Source organism: Giraffa tippelskirchi, chromosome 8, assembly GCF_054371585.1.
Source record: "Giraffa tippelskirchi isolate mGirTip1 chromosome 8, T2T-mGirTip1v1.2.pri, whole genome shotgun sequence".
NCBI lineage: Eukaryota > Metazoa > Chordata > Mammalia > Artiodactyla > Giraffidae > Giraffa > Giraffa tippelskirchi.
In genome coordinates, this window is record NC_137282.1 from 1244012 (window position 1) to 1264303 (window position 20292).

General features: G+C 40.3%; 1 protein-coding gene and 1 long non-coding RNA gene across 5 annotated transcripts in view; one reads left to right on the forward strand and one right to left on the reverse strand.

Moving 5' to 3' along the window:
• Positions 1-20292, reverse strand: part of ZNF385D (zinc finger protein 385D) — a 938617-nt gene that overhangs the window by 23526 nt on the left and 894799 nt on the right. The gene's annotated exons all lie outside the window — the stretch shown is intronic.
• Positions 13627-18402, forward strand: LOC145517806 (uncharacterized). Its single transcript, XR_014062347.1, has 3 exons — positions 13627-14619; positions 14900-15038; positions 16172-18402. It is a non-coding gene; the product is annotated as an uncharacterized LOC145517806 (long non-coding RNA).

Consider the following 20292-nt stretch of genomic DNA (forward strand, 5'->3'; position numbering starts at 1 on the left):
AACCGGACATGGAACAACCGACTGGTTCCAAATCGGGAAAGGAGTACGTCAAGGCTGTATATTGTCACCCTGCTTATTTAACTTATATGCAGAGTACATCATGCGAAATGCCAGGCTGGATGAAGTGCAAGCTGGAATCAAGATTGCCGGGAGAAATATCGATAACCTCACATATGCAGATGACACCACCCTTATGGCAGAAAGTGAAGAAGAACTAAGGAGCCTCTTGATGAAAGTGAAAGAAGAGAGTGAAAAAGCTGGCTTAAAACTCAACATTCAAAAAATGAAGATCATGGCATCCAGTCCCATCACTTTGTGGCAAATAGATGGGGAAACAATGGAAACAGTGACAGACTTTATTTTTTGGGGCCCCCAAATCACCTCAGATGGTGACTGTAGCCATGAAATTAAAAGATGCTTGCTTCTTGGAAGAAAAGCTATGACCAACCTAGATAGCATATTAAAAAGCAGAGACATTACTTTGCTAACAAAGGTCCATCTATTCAAAGCTACAGTTTTTCTAGTAGTCATGTACGGATGTGAGAGTTGGACCATAAAGAAAAGAGAGCATCAAAGCATTGATGCTTTTGAACTGTGGTGTTGGAGAAGACTCTTGAGAGACCCTTGGACTGCAAAGAGCTCGAACTAGTGAATCCTAAGGAAATCAATCCTGAATATTCACTGGAAGGACCGATGCTGAAGCTGAAGCTCCAATCCTTTGGCCACCTGATGCGAAGAAAAGACCCTGATGCTGGGAAAGATTGAAGGCAGGAGGAGAAGAGGATGCCAGAGGATGAGATGGTTGGATGGCATCACCGACTCAATGGACATGAGTTTGAGCAAACTCTGGGAGCTGGTGATGGACAGGGAGACCTGGTGTGCTGCAGTCCATGGGGTTGCAAAGAGTCGGACACGATTGAGCGACTGAACAACAACATCTGTTCATGGGGTTCTCACAGCAGGAATGCTGATGTGCTTTGCCATTCCCTCTCTAGTGGACCATGTTTTGTCAGAACTCTCCACCGTGACCCGTCTGTCTTGAGTGGCCCTACATGGCACGGCATTATCCACAGAGGATAAAGTACATTTATACCAAGAATGTCAAAGGTTAGAGACTCCAGACTGTCTGTGGCTTGGGCTTAGTACAATATTAATGTTTCCTAAGGGAAGTCCCTTGCATGAGACAGGCTCAGGGAAATCAGGATCAAAACCCTGAACTTCTGGCACTTGTTCCCTGGTGGCTCAAATGGTAAAGATCTGCCTGCAATGCAAGAGACTCGAGTGTAATGCCTGGGTTGGGAAGATCGCCTGGAGAAGGAATTGGCAAGCACTCCAGCATCTTTGCCAGGAGAATTCCATGGACAAAGGGGCCAGGCAGTCCACTGGGTCTCAAAGAGTCGGACACAACTGAATGACTAACACTTTCACTTCACCTTGTTACATTTTTTAGACCACGTAGCTGAACAAAGATCTGTTATTAATATTAATATTTTCTCAAGATTAAGGTTAGTTTGAGAGAAATACACTTATGTTTTTCACTTTAAATTTAATGTATAGATCTTGAGTCCACAAAGGTAAGAGTATTATTAATTTATAACAAGATATGAATTTTTCAGTTACTTTTAATTTACCAGTAGTAAAGAGGACTTTTTTTAAACAAGTAAGGTAAATATATTTTTTAAGATTAAGCCATAAAGGAATCAACTATTTTATTTAGATGGCCCTTGGTTTCTGCATCCATTTTAAAATATTAAAAAAAAAAATTCCAGAAACTTCCAAAAAACAAAATTTTGCTGTGGGAAGGGGATTATTTACATACCATTTACATTGTATTTGCAACTATTTACATAATGTTACATAGTTTTAGGTATTAGAAGTAGTCAGAGATGATCTAAAGTAAGGATATGTATAGGTTATGTGCAACTGCTACATCATTTTACATAAGGGCTTGAGCATCCATAGATTTTGCTGTCTACAGGGGTTCTGGAACCAGTTCCCCATGGATATGAATGGATGACTGTACATTGCATAGAAAATGACATATAGCAAAGCTATTTTCTTTAGTATGGAACATTAAATTACCAATTATGCATAATACCTATCCACTTATTAAAATAAAATTTTATATCATTGATCATGTTAATAACATACACTCTTGCTAGGATGTGATGAGACTTACCCCTGTGATCTTCTTCCCAAAACTCATAACCTCTGTCTAACTATGAAAAAAGCATAAACAAATGTAAAAGCATGAACAATTCTTGATCAAGAATCCTCAAAAATGTCTAGGTCACTAAAACAAGAAGTCTGAAAAACTGTCATAGTCCAGACAAGTCTAAGGACTCAGGATGTCTAAATATAATCTGGTGTCCTGGTTGGAATCCTGGGGCAAACAGGAAAAAGGAACATTAGGTAAACATTTAGGAAATTCAAATGAAGTATGGAATCTTGGTAAAAACAATGTATCAGTTATGGTTCACTAGCTTTGACAAATGCACCATAATAATGTGAGATGCTAATACAAGGAAAACTTAAGAGCATATACTGGAGCCCTCTGTAGTATTCTTGCACCTCTTTTGCAGGTTTAAAGCTAGTCTAAAATTGAAAGTTTATTGATAAAAAAGAACTAGAACCAGTCACCACACAGTGCTCCATTCGGTTACTTTGTAGAATCACAGCCGTGATCTCAGTGGTTTCATGCTGCAGCTTTCTTGGTTTTTAGACAAGGAAATTTCCGTAAAACTGGGACTTGACATTGCATCTCCCACTTCCAGATCCTTATTTCAGGTCCAAATTGTTATTCTATGTTGCAGTGGTTCATGTATTTGAACTTCACTCCATCAGCACTTACTGACCTGCAGCTTTGCACTAGGTTCTACCTAAGCCACTGGAGATGGGAAGGATAATAGATGTCCATTACATGGTTCATTAGACATCCCATAATGACCTGCAGTAACAGTAATAGATATACCAGCCCTTCTTCCATCCATTTTGTCCCTTGATACATCCTTACATTTATACTTGACGTAAAAATGCATTCAACAAATATTTATTCAAAGAAAACAATGAATGAATAAAGGAACAAATGAATGAACAAGACACAATTATAGCTAACGACGGTAGAGGCAATTTTAAAGCATTTATACATACTAATACACTCAATCATCATAAAAAACTAACAGGAGGGTAAATTAGGAGTTCGGGATTAACATTTACACTTTGCTATGTATAAAACAAACAACCAACAAGGACCTACTGTATAACACAGGGAATTATACTCAATATTTTCTAATAACCTTATAAGAGAAAAGAATCTGGAAAAGAATACACACACACACGTATGAATCATTTTGCTGTACACCAGAAACTAAAACAAGTTTATAAATCAACTATATTTCAATTAAAAAAAATAACATAGGCATACCTTCTTTCTCCCCACCTTAGAGAAGAAATTGGGATATGGAGAGTTTTGGGAACTTGCCCAATGCCAAAGCTGCCAGCTGTAGGGCAATGATTTGAACTCAGCCTGGCTCAGAAGCACATATTCTTTTTGCTAAAATTTTTCACTTTTTTCATAAAAGAACGGATGACATCCCTTCAGTTTATTCCAATTGGTCATGATTTATTATGATTGTTGGAAGATAGCATCTTAAAAATTTGACTTCAAAAGAAACAAAACATGGCCCCAGCTAGAGTCAATCATGTATGTCCAATCCTCCATTCACGCTAACATGTTAAGTTGTTGGAGTCCATTTAGGGGGAGGGGAGAGAAGAAAAACCTACAGTTTTCAAACAATCTCTTCTGCAAAGTGATAAGAGTAACCCACAGGCCCTCCTTAACGCAAACTTTTCCTTTTCTTTTTTTTTCCCCAAAAGATGTGAAACTAGAATAATGATTCACTTTTCTTAATGTTTCCCAGGGGCTGATTCAGATATCTTTGCACTGTTCTACCAATGATCCTCTAGGAAGGATATATGTGACAGGGAGTCAAAAGTAATGGGTGTGTTTTAGTGGGAAGGCAAGGTTTGAGACGGTACGGGTTTGCACTTCTGTGCTGTGTTACTGCCAGCGCCCTGAAGCAAATATTCATTATTGAAACTGTCACTGTTTGGCTTTGGCATCAAAACAGATTGCTAACGCTTTGTGGGATGGTGCTCTCGTGGAGGATGAAAGGAAACGTGTCGGTATTCAGAGTGGCCCATTTTGGCCTTCATTCTTGCATAAAAACACTGGAAATACCTTTTTAAACATTTCACAAAGCATAAGAAAAGATTCCAGAAAATAATAACTTGAAATCTAGATAATAAAATAGAGCAGCCAAGTTACCTGGTCTGGGTAAGAAAAGCATTTTCCTAGTTACGGATCTCATGATCCAACTGAGAGAACCAGAGGTAAGTTATGAAAGTTTCCTTCCAGGAAACAGAAATGCGTGCACGCGTGCTCAGTTGCTCAGTTGTGTTCAACTCTTTGCGACCCCATGGACTGCAGCCCGCCAGGCTCCTCCGTCCGTGGGATTCTCCAGGCAAGAATACTAGAGTGGGTTGCCATTTCCTCCTCCAGGGAAAATTCTCGACCCAGGGATCAAAGGCATGTCTCCCACACTGGCAAGCAGACTCTTTACCACTGAGTCACCTTGGAAGCCCTGACAAATTAATACTATGACCCAAAGATGCTCCTCATGTTTTCTGGTACACTGAAGACTCAGAATGATATTCAATTTATTTCCTTCTCGTTTGTGAGAATTTAAGTCTCAACCAGGCTTGCAAGCAAGTGAGGAGAACAGCTGCTTCCTCTTAAATATGCTGACATTGTGAAGTATAAAAAGGTGTTTCGTGACAAAAAAACAAAACAAAACCACACACACAAGTTTTTTGAAATTATTACTGGCAGTTGTTTCTTTCCTCTGGATTTTACCTCATTTAACCACCGTCATGTGGGCAGCATGGCCCTCTTAGACACGGGCAGGAATGGGCCCTGCACTGGGCTCTGTACTTTTGGGGGCTGCACATATCACAAGCCATGAAACAGAAGTCTATTTTTGTATTTTTTGATCTTATGAAAAACACTTTTTTCGAGTTTGATAACCAACTAAGCAAACGGGAATGTTAATTAGAAAAGGAAGTAAGAACTGGACTGGGTGCCGTGAAGGCCAGAGTACAGTGTCAGAGAATTCACAAGTGTGTGTGAGCCCGTGCGTGTAGAGTTTTATGATCGTGTGTCTATGTGTGTGCATTGTGTCTGTGTGTGCCTATGTGTGCACATGTATGTTTTGTGTGTGTATGTCTATATATGTATGTTTTGTGTGTGCATGTGTGTCTCTGTGTGCATGTGTGTCTGTGTGTACATGTATGTTTTGTGTGTGCATATGCAGTTATGTTTTGTGTGTGTATATGCAGTTACGTGTGTCTAAGTGCACGTGTGGTTACGTGTGTTAAGAGGCAAAAGATCACAGCCTCTCTCTCGAAACCAGAGAAAGAGGCTTGTTTTCAAAACACCAAATGACGTCAAGTCACCAAATGTGAGTCTACACAGAAAAGTCCCCCCAGATATCGCCTCCCTCCCTCTGATATAGTGATAGAGGAAATGCTTCAGATTGCCTGGAAATCCCGAGCCCTCAAAATGAGGTTGGGGAGAAAGGTTTCCTCCCCATTGGGCTCCAAGATTTGGGTGGGTCCAGTCGCCACCTGAGGGCTTCCCTGGTGGCTCAGCAGGTAAAGAATCCGCCTGCAATGCAGGAGACCTGGGTTCGATCCCTGGGTTGGGAAGATTCCCTGGAGAAGGGAATGGCTACCCACTCCAGTATTCTGGCCTGGAGAATTCCACGGACTGTATAGTCCACGGGGTCACAAAAGTTGGACACGACTGAGCGACTTTCACCTTCAGTTGCCTCCTGAAGGGCTGACTTGGGGGACAGTGTCTGCCCTGTCTCTGCAGATCTGTGTTACTCGGCAGGGCTGAGCTGACTCAGGCGGGGCGAGCCCTTGACCTTCAGGTCACAAGGGCAATCCTTGGATACAGCCTGCGGGGCTGCCAGGGATGCTTGCGGTACCTTGTAAGCATTGAGCTATATGGTGTATGGTCTCCATTTGAGCTCTTGCCTTGGTCCTGAAACTTTTTGGGTGGGCTTGACTGAATCCTCCTATGTTAGACCCTGTGTTAATCATTGGAGGTTAAAAGGTAAAAAATGACATCATCTGTGGACCAGAGCGGCCAGGCCACATACCCTGAGAAGGGAGGGAACGATGGATTTGCTGTGTTTGAAGAGGTTGAGGAGACATCTCCAGAAAATACCAGAGAAATACTTGCACTTCAAATTCTAACTTTATCACACCTCTAAAGTTCTGCTACTTGGAAGTGTCATGCATAAAAATGATCCACTGTCCTTTTAAAATCAAGTCCTATAGAGACCTGATTAAAGCACTCAATGTCCCAAGGGATCAGGTGAGTAATTATTTCCACCTTTACATCACTTGAACCAGAGTTCTCATGTCTTGTGCACATCAGAAATTCTAGATAGGCCAGCGATTTCAAATACTTGAAAAAAAAAAAACCCAGAAATATCTAACTGCAGCTTTTGAGATGTTTCCCAAAGCTGCCTAATCTATGACTGCTTGAGGCAATTACATCAACAGTAGATTCAGACTCAGTGATCCTGGTTACCGACCTGCTGAACTCACTTTGGGTCCGGCACACTGGATGCAGATTAGAACATCAGTTTCCTGGGGAAAAGTATTTGAGAGAGAGAGTGCCTGTTAAAAGAAATAGCTTATCCAACTTCTGAATTTACCTCTTGAAGCCAGGACCACTTCATTTCATGGGGACTGGACACCATGTGAATCAGGTGATTTGAGAAGGTAATGTTAGATTACTTTAATTTCACAGAAAAATTTATCAGAATTCAGGCTTCTCTTATCACTTACAGCAATTTGGGAGGAAGAAGGATAGAGAGTCAGGCTGCCAGGTGAGCAAATGGTTGCAGAAGCTCTCAGAAGGAGGAGGTGGTCAGAACTGGACCAAAGGATGCTTGAGCTAGGAGAGGCAGCAGAGAAGGGAGGGCGGCGGGAGGAACAGGCCGAGAAGAAGGGCGACCAGAGGCTCCCGAAGCGAAGGGACTCAGCAGGAGCCCCCCAGACCCCAGGGAGTGACGCAGGGCCCAGCGGCGGGCCACCGGGAGTGGGAACCTACTTCGCATCCTCAACCCCAAATGTCCTTGACCTCAATATGGATGTCTCTAGCTTAGTTCTTCAGAGAAGGCAATGGCACCCCACTCCAGTACTCTTGCCTGGAAACTCCCATGGACGGAGGAGCCTGGTAGGCTGCAGTCCATGGGGTCGCTAAGAGTCGGACATGACTGAGTGACTTCACTTTCACTTTTCACTCTCATGCATTGGAGAAGGAAATGGCACCCCACTCCAGTATTCTTGCCTGGAGAATCCCAGGGACGGCAGAGCCTGGTGGGCTGCCGTCTATGGGGTCGCACAGAGTCGGACACGACTGAAGCGACTTAGCAGCAGCAGTAGCAGCAGCAGCTTAGTTCTTTGTTTAAATTTTATATTGGAGTAGAGTAGATCGTATATGGGAGTATAGCTGGTTGTATAGTAGAGTATACTTGATTGTATATTAGGGTATAGTTGAGTGTATATTGGAGTACAGTTGGCTTCCTTGGTGGCTCAGAAGTTAAAGAATCTGCCTGCAGTGTGGGAGACCCAGGTTCCATCCCTGGTGGGGAATGGCCACCCGCTCCAGTACTTGTTCCTGGAGAGTCCCATGGACACAGGAGCCTGGAGGGCTACAGTCCATGGAGTCGCAAAGAGTCACGACTGAGCGACTAACACCTTTACACGTTCCTAGTTGATTAACAATGTTGTGTTAGTTTCAGGTGTACAGCCAAGTGATTCAGTCACACAGACACACGTTGATATATGTGTCTATTCTTTTCAAACTCTGTTCTCATCATTTAGGTTGTTCTCTAGTATTAGCTTAAACCGGAAGTTCACCATATACAAGCGGCCGCATCCAAGCAGTGGTCATACCAGCCCCCACCTCAGCCCCTGCGCACACACACCCCACAGGAAGCGGCAGAGAGCGTGAAGGAGCTAATACTGACACGATGGTGCTGCTGACTGGAGAGCACACATCCGCACACAGAGGGTGGAGTCCACTGCGCCGTCTCGTCAGCCATCTGAGAAACGCGTGCCCAGTTTTACCAGACGCTGTGGTTCTTATTTTGGTGAAGGCCAGAAAGTTTCACGTGACATTTCCAGGTGTTCAGTGTTAGGAGCCGTGTGCGCGAGGGTGCGTGAGTGTGTGAAGGCCTGTGCGGACGCCGTCCTCCTCGGGGGCTGCGGGCCGCCATTCTGAACGCCGTGTGGGCCCCGAACGCCGCTCCTCCTCACGGTGCCCCGCGGCCCCGGGCTCGCAGCCGGCCTGCCGCTCTCCCGCCCAAGGCGAGGCCTCTCTCCAGGGAGAGAAGGCTGCTGAGGGTTCCTCTTACCTTCTTCTTCACCAGAGAACCCGCCTTCCTTCCTTTCTCTCAAGGGAGAGACTCCCTCCAGGACCGCGCCCGAGGCGTCAGCGGCCTCAGAGATTAGGGCCGAATGCCTGGGTGTCACCTTGGCGTGATGTCTCTATCACCGCCTCATCATGTTGCAGCCTTGGTTTCTCTAAGTCAGTGGGGATTGTGTTCCCTACTCCTGCCGCTTAGCTTCTGTTTAATATATTCCACACGCAACTACAACAAAGCCTGGGGGTATTTGGTGACTGATAAATACACAGGCTGCCGTCAGCAAATTTGTTCTGTCAGGTATTTGCCTTTCTTTCAAAAGTTGAGGTCCTACCCCCATAAGGCGCTAGACTGAACACTGGTACAGCAGGATAAACAGCAAATCTTTGACCTTATAATCTAACTTTTCATCTTGAACCATTTTCACCTTCTAATTTTCTCTCCCTCTCTTCTCTGCACTCCTGCTTCTCACAACATCCAACAAGAACAGAGCCAAGATGTTGGAAACATGTGTGAACCAAGAGTCATCCTGTTCCTGTCAACGCGAGGTTCCAGAACTTCAGTCTACACTGAACCACCTGCAGGCTTAATCAGACACAGACTGTTGGTTCTGCCCTTAGAGTTTATGGTTCCGAGGTCTGGGTTAGGGCCTGAATATCGGCATTTCTAACAAATACCCCAGGCCTGCTGCCGCTGCGGGGCCGAGAACAACTCTTCAGGAACCACCACTGACAACGCCTGTCAACTAGTTTGTGATTTAGCTAACAGGTCTCAGCTTTAGAGCTATAATACCATATAAATAGAACGTCATGAATGTAAAATAGGAGACGAGGAATCGGGTGACCACGGTCCTATTTTGTCTGTGACTAAGGGAGTTTCTGAGACATGAGACTTTTAGTACTTTGGGGGACAGCCCCAGCAAGTCAGGACAAGTTGACCACCCTAAGAAGGAATTTGGAATAAGTTAAGGAAAACTCTTAAAAATATTTTAGGTACCTAAGCAAGCAATGAGTATCTCTTTTGAAAGATACATTTTTGGAGACCGATGTAATTATAAATGAAGGAGAATGTAGATACCTTCAGATGCTTAAAACAGAGAAACATACCTATGGGGTTTAATTAATCTGCCACTTGGCCTTTAAACCGGGGGTTCTTTTTGTAAGAAAGTCTCCTCTCCCTAACCTAGAATCTGCGTTTTCAAGGAAACCTGTTTTCTACAGCACTCACAGAATGTACGCTTCATCCCCTTCCTTCCAAACATAAATTATCCAAAGTAAATTAATTCAAAACTAAATTACTAGAGCAAATATCATAAGATATCACTTATATTAATATATGGAATCTAAATAAGACTGGTACAAATGAACTTGTTTACAAAACAGAAAGAGACTCACAGACTTGGAAAACAAACTTCTGGTTTCTGAGGGGGAAACATGGCAGGCGAGGGGTAAATAAGGAGTTTAGGATTAACGTGTACACAGTAGTATATACAAAACACAATCAGCAAGGACCTACTACAGAACACAAGGGACTATATGAAATATTATCTAATAACCTGTAATGGAAAAGAATCTGAAAAAGAATAGATACATGTATATGTGTAACAACCACGTTGCTATACACCTGAAACTAACACAACATTGTAAATCAGTTACACACCCATATAGATAAAAATAAAACTCACATACACACAATACTAAGTTACTTGGAAGGCAGGACCATGAGTCCTTGGGAGAGTTGATTCAGTGGTTACACCACTGTTCATACAACTGATAAGCACCAAGAAGAAGTGGTGAGTTTTGTCAGAATCTATGAACTTTCTGATAAACATAACAAAAGAGAAAGAGGACAAAAACAAAATCAATTTATTCCAGAGTTATTTTAAGTGACCTGTATGCTACTAAAAGGCATAGGAAACTTTTCCTGGGGGCGAGGGTTGTGATAGAGATTTTTTTTTTTCCCTAGTAAAGGAGAAGGAACAAAAATCTTTCCAAATTTATGAATGGTAGTTACCCTCTTTCAAGAATTTTCTGCAGAGAAAAAAAAGTACTGCATACCACAGTGATACTTACCATTTCATTAACAAGGAGACATATATATTGAAAAATTTCCATTTTGGCAAAAAGTCAAGGCATAGCTTTTCAGCGATTGCCTTTGGTAATCTGTTGTATTTATACAGCAATAATCTTCCTTCTGACTGTGCTTTAGGTTAAAAGTGAGGGTTTGCCTTGTGTGCTTAATCTATAATATCTAACTATTTAGAACTAGGACTTGATAAATCATGAATTTTGAAAGCTTTTACTAATTAAAGTTGAACACAGAGTGAGGGAGAGCCTGCTTTCTGACTAGTGAATTTAGAGCCTGTGGTGAATTGAGAAGGTGGAGACAGTCATGCCAAGCCATCGAGGACACAAATCCTTGCTGTAGAATCCTGTTAGGCAGCCCATATAATTAAAGGGAAGAAATAACTGTCAGCTCTTCAAATTTTGTAGACTGTCTCGAAGATAAGAAAATGAGTTCTCATAATGGATGGCACAATGATAAAATATTTAGTGTGGAAATGATTTAGAACATTAACCCATTTGGTCTGGGGCAATTTACTGTGAGCTAAGAGTTACATATAACTTTATGAACAGTAGCTCACTGGCTCCTCTGTCCATGGGATTCTGCAGCAAGAATACTGGAGTGGGTTGCCATGCCCTCCTCCAGGGGATCGTCCCCACCCAGGGATCGAACCCCTTTCTCTTACTTCAACCTGCATTAGCAGGCGGTTCTTTACCATTAGCACTGCTAGGAAGCTTTCCGGGTGTCACTAGTGAAGAACCTAACTGCCGACACAAGAGACCTCAGGATGCTGGTTCCATCCCTGCGTCAGGAAGATCCCCTGGAGGAGGAAATGGCAACCCACTCCAGTATTCTTGCCTGGAGAATCCCATGGACGGAGGAAGCTGGCATGCTACCATGCATGGGGTTGCAAAGAGTCAGACATTACTGAAGCGACTTAGCAAGTAAGAGTTACTTGGCTTCCCAGGTGGCACTCATGTTAAAGACTCTGCCTGCCAATGCAGGAGACACAAGAGTCGTGGGTTCAAAGGGTGCCCAGGTCAGGAAGATCCCCTGGAGGAGAAAATGGCAGCCCACTCCAGTAACGTTACCTAGAGAATCCCATGGACAGAGAAGCCTGGCTGACTACAGTCCTTAGGGACACAAAGAGTTCTAGTTTTCATTACAATATTAGTGTTTCATAAATTGACTGTGAAGACAACAGTTTAATCAGCAGACAGATACCATGATAAAACTGATATGCATTCTTTTTTCAAATTTCAGAACCAGGAAAGAAGTTTTCAGAGAGTAAGTTCTACCAGACAAATTATGGGGAATGACTGGCAAAGATGAGAGAAATATAGAAAAAGAGAAGACCTTAAAAAAGTCAAGAAATCATATTATATATACATATAGTTTTAATAACAAATTTTCAACTACTAGGCATTCCATTTAAATATAAACTGCATTGTTTCAAGATTCAAACTACCCAAATTATTTCATCCAAAACAGCAATTTATTATTATTTTGCCCATTGCAGGAAAGGGGGAAAAGGGGGAAGTTATTACATAAAACAATCACTTTGATAGAATTTCTCTCCTTGAAGAAGTTGTTTCCATGTAATGTTAATATACCTCAGCCAAGAAGAGTTTTAAGAGTTGGAGGACACATAAAAATTAGGGAGAACGTGCACATCAAAATGAATGGGAGAAATCAGAATTACTTGTTATTTACTGAAAGATTGCCTGCTGAAAAATTAATAGAACTGCTTGGAAATAATAAAATTCTGGAGCAAATGCCTCTCTTCATGGCAAAGCCAACAGACCTATTTCTAATATTCCCTTTTTCAGCTACAGAAACCATATAAACTATATTTTCACAAAATTCCAGATAAAATTATCTCTCTTATTATAATATCATAAACTGTCACACAGTTTCAGAAATTCCAAGCTACAGCAGACTGCCTCTTGCACTAAAACTCACCATACCATAAAATTTTCTTTTTGTTTTTGAGAATATATTTGATTGCAATTGTATTGCAATTTCACCAAAACACTAATTGAAACACTAAAACCAAAAAATGTTAACCTTTCTTTGGTCTTAATAATGCAGAATAACCAACTGGATATTCCTTAGACCTTATTGAAGAGCCTAGTTATTTTGACATTATTTAAACAGCTTCAAATCCAATTATTTATTCAATATTTTGAGTATATAATTAAGAAAAAACTTGTTCTTGGTTAGGTCTATCAAGTAAGATTTAATTCAATATGCTAGGATAAATATATTTTAAGATAGAGCTGTGTTAATAAAGAATACAGTGTTAGATACTTAATTTAAAAATAGATTTTTATTATCTTTGATGGTTAGTCTGTATGGTAATTTTGATCCTGCAGAATGCTAACTATTTTTATAGCTACAAAGGGATAGAAATCTGGTCTCAAATGACCTGACCTCTGAAAGGATGATGGCATTTCTATTTCATCTCAGCCTTTGGGATCTCATTTCATGAGTCAAATCAGAACACTATATCAGAGACAATTTGATATGAATAGAAGTTCTGAAGTTCATCGTTAATTTGGATAAAATAATTTTAACATATAATTCTTAATCTCTTTGCTTCCTAGATCACTTTCTTAATTTTTCTTGAGAGGGAAGAACTTCTTTTTTATGCGTCCTGTTTTCAGTAAACCTGTTTTAAATCAACACTGGGTTCCTTTGAAGTTTCTCTAATGTGGGAAAGCCCGTGGCCACGTGTGACTGGCTTCGCTCCTGTCCTCCCTGGCAGCTCCGCTTGCTCCGGAGGAAGCCGGGCCAGGAACGCACGTCCAGGGCTGGGCGTGGGGAGTCAGACGCCTGGGGGGACGGAGAGTGTGCAGGCAGGCACCACATCGACGCCTGGCGCTGGGAGGCCTGTGCCAAGAGGTCCCGATCACAGCCAGGTCCCACAGCCAGTTCACAGGGCCGGGCAGGGGCTGGAGCCAGAGGCAAGCTGGTGGGAAGAAACGGCCCTGGGGCAGCTGAGGACGCGGCCCTGGCCCACGAGGGCGGCGCGGCGGCCTGGCGACCTTGTCGGGTTATTTTAGCATAATGGCCTCACGTCCTGGCCAGCCCGGCACGGTTGTACCGAGGAAAGAGTGCTGGGGGAAGGGGAGGACGGGTCTGTCCGGCCCGCAGGTCCCGGGCCCGGGGCCCCACTGGGATGAACAGGCAGGAAGCACAGGCCGGACTTGACTCCCTCCTCTTCTGCTCCTCGAGCCCACTCCCAGCCTCATCAAAAGCAGCAGTACAAGGACCGCCCTCGCAGTCCGGAGGCTAAGGCTCCGCCTTCAATGCAGGGATGTGCGGTTCAATCCCTGGCTAGGGGTCTAAGACCCCACATGCTTCCAGCCAACAACCGAAACATAAGCCATGGCAGCGGTACTGTAACAAAGTCAATAAAGACCTAAACAATTTTTTAAAAAAAATAACAGTATAAAAACTTAAAATAACACATGGATGCATATATATCTCCCTCTGAGATTTTAATTTGTTCCTGTAAGCCGCCACTCATTGAAGGCATTTCTAGAGAAAGCAAAACTTTAAAAATCTTTCCAGGTCAGCTGGGGGGAAAAAAGTGACCAAGGATTAGGCAGGCTGACTCACAGAATTAAGTTATATGATCTGGCTCATCTTTTCTCAGAAGCTCATTCAGAGAACATCACAGCTCAGGCTTGCCTTTGTAAAAATACAAGGCTTTTTTTAATCAAAATTGAAGCCCCAAATAAATATGACTAGGTATTTTTTAAGTGGACAGATAATTCTAAGTGTTGGGGAGATTCTTGAAGAATGTGCTTAGATTTTGAAGACAATATATTTTAGTTTCATACAACTTTATTTTTACTCAGCACGCGATTTATGGACTTCCAGCAATGCCACGCCATGATATCAGTAGTCCTACTTTTTACTTAAAACTTCAGAAAAACACCACTGTGACCTAATCTTCAAAACGCAATTCCAAAGCCGGGAGGGATTCACTGCTCGACTTGTCAACCTGGATTGATACATGTTTCCTCGGACTGATTAACTTAAGGTGAATATATCTGAATGAGATAGAAATTATTTATATTTTCTTATTAACTCTTTTTTTGGGGGGGTAGGGGGAATAAGAGAGAACTAGAAACAAAAGATACAAGAGAGAAAAGCAAGGGGACCACATCTTATTTGCCCTTTGAAACTACAGATTTTTGTAAGGAAGGAAGTTTCATGAGCTTCTCCTCTTAAAAGATATTTTTATCAGTCATCCAGATGGATCAATATGATGAACCAATTCATAAGATTTGGATGGAATTCTTCTCTTTTGATCTTTGAAGGTCCCGTCATCACAGATGTTCCATTTCTATTGAAGGATATATCCTGTTAAGATTTCTGAGATGCTAACAGAAAAGGTGCCACCAAGTATGATGACTTATGAATTCTGATGTGAATATCACTGAAATGCACAGATGAATGGTAAATGCCAAAGAAGTCTGTACATGGTTTTACAAGATATATGTTATATCATATACTCAAAATGATAGATAATGTATCACTCAAAATGAGGCAAAGACTGCTTCTTCAACTCCTTTTATGTCTCATTATTTTTTGCTATTTTGAAGTTTGCAAGATACAGAATAGCTCTCTCTAGTTAGTCCACAATTTAGCTACCTAGTTTTAGAGGTCCTGACCCTAAATGTCATCACTGTTACAGGAATCAGCTATCTAGCATAACAGTGCACTTTCTTGAATGTAAACCTAAATAATTACAAAATTAAACAAGTGTATGATAAAGAAACCTTCAAAGATACAAGATAATAGTAATATCCTACAATTGTTTGGTCCTTATTTGTTTTCAAATATATTTTATAGATTCTTTGTTATCCTCAGGAAAATATTGTGAGATAGATATTGGAATTCTTATAAAAGAGAAAACTGCCTTACTGATATAACATCAAATGCTAGAATCACATAATGATTAATTAGGAAAGCCATCATCAGTGGCAAGATTTTTTTTAGAGTTTGTTATTGTCACCTGATAAAAAAGTATATCTTTATCATCAAGAACTAAGTGCAAAAAATTACATAATTTCAATAGGACATTGCAGAATCATATGGTAGCAATTTTTTATTTCTATAAAATGTTATAGCTAAGATAATGTGTATGACTAGACACATTATATATTTAATTTACAAATTTTATAGTATTTAGAATAGAGGCGTACATTAACATTTTTATGTGGTAACATTACTATATTGTTTAAGGAACCATATTAGATTTTAATACAAGCTTTACATGGTTACTAAGGTTTTTTAGCGTTACTTTTATAAATTATAATCATTTAAAACATAAAGAGACAAAGGTATCCTTTTAAAATAAGAGTTATAAACCATCACTCCTCTCAAAGGACCACAACAGCTCCTTATCTCACCCCAAGTAAAAGCGAACGTCCAGCTGAAAGCTTTCTCCTTTAGATCAGGGACAAGACAACGATGTTTCTCTTGCTATTGCTATTTGGGACTACTAAAAGTTCTAGCCAGGACTATTAAACAAGAAAAAGAAATAAAACAGATTTTAAAGAAAGAAATAAAACTATCTCTCTTTTCAGGTGGCATCATCTAATATATAGAAAACCTCGAAGAATCTACTTTCCAAAAATAGATCTAATAACCTAGTCCAGCATATTTGTGGAATACAAGATCAATGTACAAAAATCAGTTGTGTTTTTTATACTCTAGCAATGAAAAATCTGAAAGCAAAGTGAAAAGGCATGAAAAGAATAAAATACTGAGGAATGAATGTAATTAATGAAGTGTGAGACTTGTACACTGACAACTATAAAGCATTGCTGAAGGAAATCCTAAAATACCTAAACACAGAAAGACATTTTTTAAATTAATGGATTGGAAGACTTAATATTGCTGAGATTACTCCTGGAAGTGACTTACAGCTTACATGCAAAATCTATCAAAATTCCAATAGCCTTTTTTTTTCCCGCAGAATTGATAAGCTGAGCACAATTTCATATAGAAATAAAGGGATCCCAATAATGCTTTTCAATACTGTAAAAGAAGAATGTTGTGGAGTATTCATACCTCCTGATCTGAATGAAAACTTACTAAAAAGCTACAGTAATCAAAATGGTGTGACATAAAGATAGATATACAGACCCATGAAATAAAACTGAGAAATATCCTTCTTTGTCTCTTTTCACAGCCTTTATTTTAAAGTCTTATTTTATCTGAAATGAGTATTGCGACTCCTGCTTTCTTTTGGTCTCCGTTTGCATGAACTATGTTTTTCCATCCCTTCACTTTGAGTCTGTATGTGTCCCTAGTTTTGAGGTGGGTCTCTTGTAAACAGCATATATAGGGGTCTTGTTTTTGTATCCATTCAGCCAGTCTTTGTCTTTTGGTTGGGGCATTCAACCCATTTACATTTAAGGTAATTATTGATAAGTATGCTCCCATTGCCATTTCCTTTTTTGTTTTGAGTTCGTGTTTAAACATCCTGTGTCTCCTGTTTAGAGAAGATCCTTTAGCATTTGTTGGAGAGCTGGTTTGGTGGTGCTGAATTCCCTCAGCTTTTGCTTGTCTGTAAAGCTTTTGAATTCTCCTTCATATCTGAATGAGATCCTTGCTGGGTACAGTAATCTGGGTTGTAGATTATTCTCTTTCATTACTTTAAGTATGTCCTGCCATTCCCTTCTAGCCTGAAGAATTTCTATTGAAAGATCAGCTGTTATCCTTATGGGGATCCCCTTGTGTGTTATTTGTTGTTTTTTCCTTGCTGCTTTTAATATTTGTTCTTTGTGTTTGATTTTGTTAATTTGATTAATATGTGTCTTGGGGTGTTTCGCCTTGGGTTCATCCTGTTTGGGACTCTCTGGGTTTCTTGGACTTCTGTGACTATTTTCTTCCCCATTTTAGGGAAATTTTCAACTATTGTCTCCTCGAGTATTTTTTCATGGCCTTTCCTTTTATCTTCTTCTTCTGGGACTCCTATGATTCGAATGTTGGGACGTTTCATATTGTCCCAGAGGTCCCTGAGGTTTTCCTCATTTCTTTTGATTCTTTTTTCTTTTTTCCTCTCTGCTTCGTTTATTTCCAGCATTCTATCTTCTACCTCACTTATCCTATCTTCTGCCTCCGTTATTCTACTGTTGGTTCCCTCCAGAGTGTCTTTTATCTCCTTTATTTCATTATTCATTATATATTGACTCCTTTTTATTTCTTCTAGGTCCTTGATAAACATTTCTTGCATCTTCTCAATCTTTGTCTCCAGGCTATTTATCTGTAACTCCATTTTGTTTTCAAGATTTTGGATCATTTTTTTTATAATTATTCTAAATTCTTTTTCAGATAGATTCCCTATCTCCTCCTCTTTTGTTTGGTTTGGTGGGCATTTAACCCACATGTCTGTGGATAAGTAATTTTGACAAGGATGAAAAGATCATTCAAAGCATAAATGATAGTCTCTTCAACAAATGGTCCTGGGAAGAATAGATAGCCACATGCCAAAGAATAAAGTTGGACCCCTGCTTCATACCACATGCCACTCAAAATGGATCAACAGCATAAACGTAGGGTCTCCTATAAGGAATGCATGCACTCTAAGTCACTTCAGTCGTGTCTGAATCTTTGCAACCGCATGGACGGTAGCCAGTAAGCTCCTCTGTCCATGGGATTCTCCAGGCAAGAATACTGGAGTGGGTTGCCATGCCATTAGGAAACATAGTTGCAAAGACTTGTGACCTTGAATTAAGCAATGATTTATTTAAAATGATATCAAAAGCATAAGGATCAAAAATAAATAAGTTGGACTTCATAAAAAAAAAAACCTGTTATATGTTTTTTCAAAAAATGATGAAAACAATCCACAAAATGGGAGAAAGTATTGTCAAACCAATTATCTGATAAGAGTCTAGAGCAGAGAACATATGAAGAACTCCTAGAACTCAACAATAAAAACACAGGAGGACGAGTGATTTGAATAGAATGTCTCCAATGAAGATGCAAATGGCCAATCAATGCTTGAAAAGATGGCCCACCTTACTAATCAATAGAGAAATGCAGATAAAACCACATGAGATATCATTTCACATTTTGGCTATAATAATGATGAAAAGTTAAAATTAAAAAAAAAAACAGAAAATAACAATTTTTAGCAAGGCTTTGGAGAGATTGGGATCCTCATACATTGCTGGTAGAATATAAAATGGTGCAGTGGCTGTGAAAAAGACTAGTAGTTTCTCAAATGGTTAAACATAGAGTTAACATATGTCTCAGCAATTCCACTTCTAAGTACATACCCAAGATAGATGAGAAAATGTTTTTACGCACAAACATGTACGTGAATGTTCATAGCAGCACTTCCAAAAGATGGAAACAACCCAAATATCCATCAATTAATGAATAGATACAAGCTTGTCCTTACAAGGGAATATTATTCAGCTATATAAAGAAATGAAGTAATGACACGTTAATGTTACAATATAGGTAAACTCTGAAAGGATTATGCTAAGTAAAAAGAGTTAGTCACAAAAGACCACATATTGTATGATTCCATTTAGCAGATCAGCCAGCTCCACAGAGGCAGAAAGTTGATTGATTAGAGGTGGCCAGGGAATAGAGGAAAAGCGGAATTAAGAGGTATAGGACTCCTCTGGTGGTGATGGAAATACTAAGAAATTTGAGAGCTGTAAGGGTTGCACAGCACTCGCACAGCCCCCACATCGTACACACTCTAAACCAGTGCATGAAGCCAGGTGAATTTTATCTCTATATGAAAAATTTTAAGCTGATGGATGATGGATGTCTCTGCAATGGCCAGAAGACTCTCTTTGGTCTGGTTCCCCATCATCTATTTGACTTTATCTTTTACTGCCTTCCCTTCTGTTCTCTCTGCAGCAACCACACTGCTCTGGCCTTCTCGTTCTTCAGGAACCCAGAGCATGATCACATGTCAGCAACTTTGAGTTTGCTGTTTTGTCTATTCGGAATACTCTTCCCCCAGATAACCACATAAGGCATCCTCTCTCCATCTGTAGTCTGTACCACCTTCTCTGTGAAGCGTTGTCTCCCTATCCTGGATGAAACTATATTCCTCCTCCCATTCCTGCAATTCCTCTTTCTCTTCCCTGCTTTCTTTTTCTCCATAGAATTTTTCACATTCAAATGCTGCAAAATATAAACAACCTAAATGTTGTTTATTATTATCCTCCTCACCCCAGTTGATGTAAACTCTACAAGGCTAGGGTTTTTGGTAGTTCTGTTCTCTGCTGACTCTTAGCAGCTAGAAATTTACTTGAAACATGACCGATTCCCAATGAATATTGAATATTTCTTGAATGAATGAATGAACAAATGAGACCACCGAGGAAATAAACTGATGCTCAGAAAGGAAGAATGAATCATAAAAGCAGGCAGAGAAAGACCCAACATCAGTGTGTGATCTCATTTATGTCAAAATCTTTTTTTTTAATCTCTAACATTCTTTTTTTAGTTCAAGTGTGAGTTAAGTGGTTACTTTTAAAAAGTGGTTATGCTTTTTTAATGAAGTATCTCATTTCATGATTTCTGAAATCCATTCCAGCTCTAAAATAAAATGATGTTTTGAGAAACATTTTTATAAAAACTTAGCTGTAAGTCCCACAGTTTCTAAGGAAGTGATTAGTAATTTGAGAATTACCCACAGATCATTCCTCACTAGCCCTTTCATTACCAAAGC